This window comes from Littorina saxatilis, linkage group LG7 (genome assembly GCF_037325665.1).
Source record: "Littorina saxatilis isolate snail1 linkage group LG7, US_GU_Lsax_2.0, whole genome shotgun sequence".
Classification (NCBI taxonomy): Eukaryota; Metazoa; Mollusca; class Gastropoda; order Littorinimorpha; family Littorinidae; genus Littorina; species Littorina saxatilis.
This window is the reverse complement of record NC_090251.1, coordinates 21,506,602-21,515,526: the sequence shown is the minus strand read 5'-3', so window position 1 is coordinate 21,515,526 and position 8,925 is coordinate 21,506,602.

Sequence of the window (8,925 nt, the reverse complement as noted above, 5' to 3'; positions counted from 1 at the left end):
GTTCCTCTTTCCTGTCATGCTCTCTTTTTCTTCATGAATTCTTTTCTTTTTTCTGCCTTCTTGCTCATTCACCTGTATTTTTTCCAAAAATCTCTTCTCTTGCCGCTTGTCTCGCGATTCATGTATAGTTTAATCTGTTAGTGTTCTGATGTAAGTCCAGCAGTAGATAGGTTAAGCCTATTTTAACATACTGGAAACTGGTAATCTTCCAGTAGGTATTAATTTAGTTTTACTAAAGCCTGCTGGGACACAAGTAATGGGTTAGTGCATTTGTAAACAGGAATCGCTTGACAAGTGGCCCCCTTCATCCCCCCCTTCCTCGTCCTGATATGGCTCTGCGTAGTCGGCTGGACGTTAAGCAACAAATAAACAAACAAACAAACAAACTAGTTTTGCTCTGAGTGAACAGTGCAGCTGGCCTCAATTAGCCGGTGACACCTCTCTGGCCACAGCACCAAACAGTACATGGCTGGGGGGAGAGAGAGAGAGAGAGAGGGGGGGGGGGGGGGGTAGCTGGCTAAACTCAGTGGGGTGTCCGGTGTCACTGAAGTCAGCAGGAAGAGCATTGGAGAGAAATAGAGAGGTGTACTCTTCCAAACAATTTCCAAGGATCAGTTGTCAGGGCTTAGGGTAGTCAGTGAGGGAGAGTTAGAGCGGTTTGTGCACAGTCCGACTGAAGAGTGAAAAGTCACTGCCACAAGATCGGCATGCAGTCAATAAAGCCAGACAAGAAGAATGATTATGACATGCGGCTCTATCTGCTGGTTTATTATTCAAACTGGTTTTCAACGCTTATTCTCACAAAGCATCTGCACACCTGCCTCTGCCTCTGTGCTGTGTTTGTGTGGCTGCTTTCGTATGATGTCAGTGCATGGTGAGTGCGTTCACTGCCTTGTCACCACTTCCCCACCTTTTTCAGAATGTTTTCTTGGAGTTGGATAATTCTTTGAATTTGCGATTTTCCAACATCAAGACTTTTTGCAATCACGATGGCAGTTTCTCCCTTTTTGTGTCTGTTCACAACATTCACTCGATTTTCGAGAGTTAAATATTTTCTTTTCATTGTAGACGCCATGTCGATCTCCACTGCTCTTCTGTCCAAAGACGGTCTATTCTGACTGAATTGAACGGTGTGTGTTGGTCACGTGAGTTTGTTTTCTCGATGATTGGTTTGTGATGTTTACTCAGCCCACCCAACCATCACACCTCTCAGCGGTTAATTAGTGCCTTTGTCAGTGATGCGTTACGCTGACTGAGTCTTGGCTTTGTCTGACGAAGTCGTTACACAAGCTGTTAGGTCGGTCCTTAGACGTTAGAGCGGGGTGGTCGCTACACTGGTGACAACTATATAAGGAAACACATCGGTTAAAAAAAAAAGGGTCGTTGTGGCGGGGTAGTCCTTAGAGAGGGGGGTCGTTGTGAGGGGTTCCACTGTACCTGCGAAGTGAGGCCCCTCTGATGAGAGGAAACCTTATATGAATGGACACCTTTTGTCCATTAGTTTATTACGTTTGGCAAAACATACCTGTCATGACAGGCCACCTGTAACGTAGGGACAGTTTAGCTGTCCCCTGGGGTTTCCTTTCATGATAGGTACCACTATACATCTTTACCAGTTTTCATTCATAACAAGCTGGGTAACAAAAAACAATGTTCTTATTAGCTGGAGTTTCAGCTTCAGATGAAACTTGGATTGCCAATCAGTAGAATATAGTCAATGTTTGTAAAGATTTTAGTCAAGCAGTATGTAAGAAATGTTTAGTCCTTTGTACTGGAAACTTGCATTCTCCCAGTAAGGTCATATATTGTACTACGTTGCAAGCCCCTGGAGCAATTTTTTGATTAGTGCTTTTGTGAACAAGAAACACTTAACAAGTGGCTCTATCCCATCTCCCCCCCCCCCCCCCCCCCCCCCCCCCTTTCCCCTATCCCATCTCCCCCCTTTCCCTCGTCGCGATATAACCTTCGTGGTTGAAAACGACGTTAAACACCAAATAAAGAAAGAAAGAAAGATTGCCAATCAGGCTGTTTGTTTGATATGTGGAACCATCGCAGCTTGGGATTCATGTTTCCAAGGACAGTAGTAAACATTCACTGTCAAGCAATGTTGATAATTACATGCTGAAAACTGACTTCTTCTTCTTTGTTCATAGTCTGAAACTCCCACGGCTTTTTTGTGTATGACTGTTTTTACCCCTCCAGTTAGGCAGCCATACGTCGCTTTCGGGGGATAAACAACTGACTGCACTCACAAATATGATGGCAGCTCTGTGCATTTTTAGACTGGAAGAAAAGCGATGCAAAAGTAACGTTTGACGACAATGATTGTGCATACTTTTGAACTACCAAAAATGATGACAAAAACGTTTGGTGGCTCCTTGCCAGACCAGAACTTTTTTGTTGGTCCTCTGGGAGCATATCGCTTTCTGTTACATCTTTATCAACCTCGACCTTGCAGCCTCGGTGATAAAAGTGAAACAGAAGATGGTCCCCTCGGACCGACAAAAAAGCTGCCCTGACAACAAGCCACCAAACAGCTTATATTATTATGTTTCTTTGGACATGGAAAGCCTATTCATGCTGAATACTCTGTGTTCTTTTCATACATTCTGTGTTAAGTTGCATTAGTAATTCTTCACTGTCTCATTATTGACTACAGTGGCTCTGAGAAAACTGAAAATGACCAGGAATGGAAGTTTCTGAATATTTCTGCTTCTGGATTGCTAATCATGCCATGAATATCAAAAATGATTAGCCAATGTTTCAGAAACGCAACTGACAAAAAATGTTTTGGTGCTGTAAAGGTTTTTTTTACTCATAGTGGCTGTTTGGGTGCTGCAGTCTGTGTGAACTGATAAACCACATCAGAGCAAGCAATACAAGCCTTACAGCATAAGCGCTCAAACATGGTGACAGTGCTATTTGCTTTCAAATGGTTGTGATACCTTTGCTATGCACACTGATAGTAAACCAACCTCGCTGAGCGGTCCATCACTAAAACAGAACATGTATTAAGTGAATGGTGTATGACCTGAACCAGAATGCCTGATGCTGAAATATGTGGTTGTGTGTGGTAGTCATCTTCAACATTTTACCTCCGGCTACATTGTATCAAGTACCCCCCGCGGGTTAGGGGGAGTCCCATATTGGTTGGGACGAGAAAGAATTTACCCGATGCTCCCCAGCATGTCGTAAGAGGCGACTAACGGATTCTGTTTCTCCTTTTACCCTTGTTAAGTGTTTCTTGTATAGAATATAGTCGATTTTTGTAAAGATTTTAGTCAAGCAGTATGTAAGAAATGTTAAGTCCTTTGTACTGGAAACTTGCATTCTCCCAGTAAGGTAGTATATTGTACTACGTTGCAAGCCCCTGGAGCAAATTTTTGATTAGTGCTTTTGTGAACAAGAAACAATTGACAAGTGGCTCTATCCCATCTCCCCCCTTTCCCCGTCGCGATATAACCTTCGTGGTTGAAAACGACGTTAAACACCAAATAAAGAAAGAAAGAATATAACCTTCGTGGTTGAAAACGACGTAAAACACCAAATAAAGAAAGAATTGTATCAAGTTATGAAGTTCCTAGTCTGGGCGTATAGTCTTGGTTTGATTTATGGCAATGAAGTACTACCATGTATTTCCCCACCAATTTCATCACTGTCATTATTCCATATTGAATACTTTTGTGTTCGGCTGAAGATATAATCCCACCACTTGACAACAACATCTGAAGTTTAAAAATGCAGTTGAATTCGTTACGAGAATGCATACAGGGCATGTATGAGCAGGCTTAAAAGGAAACTCAGTGTTTTTTTGAATGAGTTGTGAGAGTTGTTTTCTATTGCAGTTGAATGTTCTTTTGTATTTGTTGAATTTTTTTTTTATATAGAAAATACAGTGAATACAGTTGAGGTTAAGCTTGTTGCTTTGACATTTAGGACATGCAGTATGCAAGAAATCTGTGTGTTTGAGATGCACAAATGACACAGAGTGCTATTTTGTTAATGGTGAAATGTTTTGAATATTTGTCTTGGGAAAGAAAGTGCAAACAGAATAAAAATCAAAATTTAACGAGATATTTTTCATCACATAATTTGTTACAATGTATATGCTGATGGATGGGAAGACGGTGAACAATTTTACACATGGATAGTAATGAAGTAAGCGCAAGTGCTGCATATTGTTCAAGACATTTATTGACCACTCGTAGCATGTTGAATCAAGTTCATTGGGTTTTTAATTCTTCTTTCAACCTGACTGAAGCATGGGTTTGTTTCAGAATGTAATCTTTGTTTCGTACATTTATACGTTTATTTGCTCTATAAACTTAATGGTATTTTTGGACATGACCATTGAATAGTTACTTTCTGACAGAAATCAAAGATGGATACGCACCTTTTTCAAGACAAAATATTAATGCGATTTGTATGGTTCAATAAGGGTACAGTGGCACAAGAAGTGATTGCTATTGTATGTGTGCAGTTTGAATGAAATAAGACAGTGTGTTTTGACCTGTGAAAGACACAGATGTTTTGCGGGCTGTGAGTTATTTGTGATAATTTGCTGTCAGATGTGTACGGAGAGAAGTGTGTGTAGATAGAATGATGGACTGATGCAAGAAATTGCTTCTCACCCCTGACACGCTTGAGAACAAGGTTGAACCCGATTGAAATTATGCGATCGTGAGAAATAAAGAAATATGATCAATATAGAGTAGTTGGAGGTGTTCAGTGTGCTCACATGTGCCGCTTTTATGAGAATATGTGTGTGTGTTTGTAAGGATGTAATTGTCAGGGAGAGATCTGTAATTAACTGAACACAGTGACATAATTCTTGACCATGACCTCAGCTGTTGAAACGAGGGAAGTTTTCCTTGTTGTTAGCGAGGGAAGACACTGCAACAGCCTGTCTGTTCAGAAGAAATTTCCAGACAAGACACCTGTTGTGTATCGGTATATGATAGGGACATCATCTGATACTGGAGCGCTCTCAGAAAACAGGTACATGTATTACCATTTAATCTTTTATTGAATACTAGCTGTACCCGTTGGTTTTTTTTTTTAAACCTTCATAGTAATATTTTGGAACTGCCCTTGATTTATATTTTCGCTCTTGTATATTGTGCAAAAGATACTTAAAATATTTGATTTTGTCACAGACACACACACCCATGTGAACACATAGAAAGGGAGGGACAGTGACAAATGGAAAAAGAATTAGAGATCAGGCACACAAACAACCAACCACATGAAAACACATTCAGAGACACTTTCTACGCTCTCCAACACATGGACACACACGTACATGCTTGCGCGCACACACACAGCACCACTCAGACATATGCACATGCAGACACAAACCTCAGCTAGCCTCAAGACTTGGGCTGAAGCTTGGCACTTCATGATGTCGGAAGCATATAACGTGCTCAAAAAAACTGCGACACGGTGAGGAGACTTGAGCTAAGTTCGGCCAATCCAGACCGGCGCATAGGATATCTAATGATTTTGGCCATTAACAATTCTTTTCAAGTATGGTTTTCCAAAAGTAGCCTATGACACGACTTGAATGGCAACAAACCCACTCAGCGTTTTCCATCAAAATCAGTGAAGCCATTTGATAGTCTTTTGTCATCATACACTCACAGAAACAAGCCTTATGTATTAGACGGCAGTGTGGTATTTGTCAAGATGACCTATAGGTGTGGTCAAAAGTAGTGTGGTACCTGTGACGCAAGACCCTCTCCAGTTAAGTGATGCTTGCCAATAAAGGACATCTTGTGTTGTCTATCATGTCTAGTCAGAGGACACTGGCACTGCAGGGGCATGTCCTGTTGGTCAGGAGTGACTTATCACAGCTACATTCCATGCTACCTTCATTGTGGCCACTTTTAAAGGGATGCTTCCCCTCCAGATATACACTAGCAGACCACAGGTGTGCTGTAGTTGGAGTAGCTACATGCACCGCAGTTGTAGAATCCACAGAATAACTGCACATTAATTAGAAACATTCGCTTTGTAGCGTTTGCACACTTTGCAACCCATCAAAAATTCACAATACACACACACACACACGCACAGACGGTTAAAAGTTCTTGTACAATGTATTCATTAATAAATATACTTTCCTGCTCCGTGAGATGCATGCTGCAGAATCAGACCGCTTTGATGGCACATAAGCTGATGGGGTCTATGTCGACCAAAAGAGTGGGATTCCCTGTAGGTGGACTACTACACAGGTGGGAGTTCCTGTAAGCGTTTCGCCGATCTCTCTGAAAGTCACGTGATGCCGCTTAGCAACATCAGTAGAATTTGACGTTTTTCGGTCTTTTTTGATATTTCTTAAAACATTCGAGAATGGTTTGCAATTTTGATTTAAGTAAAGGTTAAGTCGATACAGGGTCCCCACTGGTTTTTAGAAACAAAATTCCATGACTTTTCCATGACTTTCCATGAGCCTCAATAACATTTTCCATGACTAGATCCACAGGTCGCCATTTCCGAACACGCAAACTTTTTACGTCTTGTCACTGCCAGTTTTGACACTGGCTTGCTTTGCACTGAATTTGAGTCAGTTTCTACGCAGTGTCTCTTCGACAAGCAAGTCAAGCATTTGCTACGCAGTCAGATTATCGGTAATGTTTGCTTGTCCTGTCATTTCATTAAACTGGACCAGCCACTGTTTGTATCCATCTGCACTTTCGTAAATTCCGTTTCGTAACCGTCACTGTGACTTGACCAACTGTCATTTTTTTCACCGCGATACACAGTTCATTGCGAAGATCTTCCTCGGTAATTCGTTCCAATTCCGCATACTTTTTGTTGTCAAGAAACAACTCGAAAGAAAGTTTCAAACTCATCATCCTCCATCTTGCTTGTCGAAGCGCTAAAGTACTTTATCGATGCAAAAACAAAAGCAGAAAACTTCGACGAAACCGACTCAAATGCAGCGCAGACGAGATAACGGAAGGAAGTGAGCCTCGTTTTGGCTCAAGTGCCGTTAAAAATACCGTTATTCTCGTATGCAAATACGAACGAGAAGTTGGTCATACGCAAATCGCTGCTGGCTGGCAAAGGGGGGGGATGGCTGGGCAACGAAAATCGCCGCTGGCGTGCTAAAGGTTAATTTTTCTTTCTTTCTTATTTTTGAAATTCCCTGACTTTACAGGCCCGCAAAATTAAAAATCAAATTCCATGACTTTCCAGGTTTTCCATGACCTGTACGAACCCTGTCGATAACTAAATGAAAGAAAACGCAGCTAAAATAAATTACTCGTAATAACGACATACTGCACACGAATTCAGGAATTCTAACAGGTTTTCCTGTGGAACCGCCATTGTGGAAGGGGAGGTAACGCTAAGGTAACTCGAATCGGTTTACGGCAGTCACGCGCTTGGCACAAGATTGAGCGGTATCCTACTTTCTTACAGGAACTCCACATTGTTGGATTCCCTGTATACAGGGAATCACCCTGCAGGAAGTCCACCTACAGGGAATCCCACTCATTTGGTCGACATAGACCCCATCAGCGGCACATAATAGGTCTTAGGCCGACACTTCAGCATTTTTAATTACTCCACAGATAGAACTCTGCAGAATGCAATGATTTAAAAAATTACAATAAAATGAAGACATTCAGATAGAAAGAAAACAACCCAAAACACTCTTTTAAATCAAAATACAATGACCAGAACAAAGTTAATGACAAAAGCAGTTGAACCACAGGCAAGGATTATGCATACATGGTCCCATCCTGAACTCGGGTCAAAATGAGTTCGGCTCATTCTCTCCCTGACAGGATGCCTTGAGTTTCCTTGTCTGGCAAGGAAACCAATTTTTTTTATATACATATTTAGAGCTTTTTGTAATGTATTATTGATATAAGCAGATTCGCGATCGTCGATAATGATTTTTCATGGTGTTATGTAATTTTTAAATTACAAAGGAATTGATATGTAAGACAGTTTCAAGCGAGCTATTTTTCGTGGCTGTATTTACTGTGCAAACAACTCTAAATATGGCAAAAGTGTCACGTTTGGTTTCAGCGCTCACTGGAGCAGACAATTTTTTCTGTAACCAGTTGACAGTGATGAAACCATATATTACAGTCTCCTTCCGGCAGCAGTCCCGAAATTTCGACTTGTTGGCTCACGTAAGTGTAGCCTATGCGATCGTAACTTTGTCTGTCTGTGCGTGCGTGCGTGCGTGCGTCTGTGCGTGTGTATGTCTGTGGTAGAAACTCTAACATTTGAAGACGTCACATTACATTGACGTCACATTATGACGTAAGAGGGTTAGACGTCACGCGAAGGAAGTACTGACAGTCTCGGTCATTATTATTTTGAGCGCGCCGAGACTAGTTGGCAGTCGTGTCCTTGTAAGTAGGCTTGACATGCAGACAGACAGATCTAGATCTAGTGTCTCGCTTTCTTGCACAGTTTCACCTATGCTCTTTCTGTGTGTGTGTGTGTGTGTGTGTGTGTGTGTGTGTGTGTGTGTGTGTGATTGAGTTTGTGTTACTGTTTGTCGATTTATTACGTGAGCCTTGATGGCTTCGCCTCTTGTTTTGACCTTAGAACGATGTCTTTATCATAACTGTGAAGAACAGAATGGAGATCACTGTCGAAGTCGGCCAATCTGCAATCATTTTTGTCTCGCGAACACTGATCTCAAATTTAGATCAGTGCTCGCGAAAAACATATGAGAGATAACTCTGTATTCTTATTTTGATAGATTCGCGTAGGACTGTAGCGTCCGGTCAGAGAGACAACTGGCAATAGCCGTGGAGCATGCTTATCAGAATGACATGGTCCAGCAAGCCATGTAGGACTGTCAAGTAAAGCAAAAAGTTGCCTAACTAAACTGAAATCAAAACAATAAGTCCATCTGTCAGCCTAACCGAATGAAACCGAACACACAACATTTTTTCT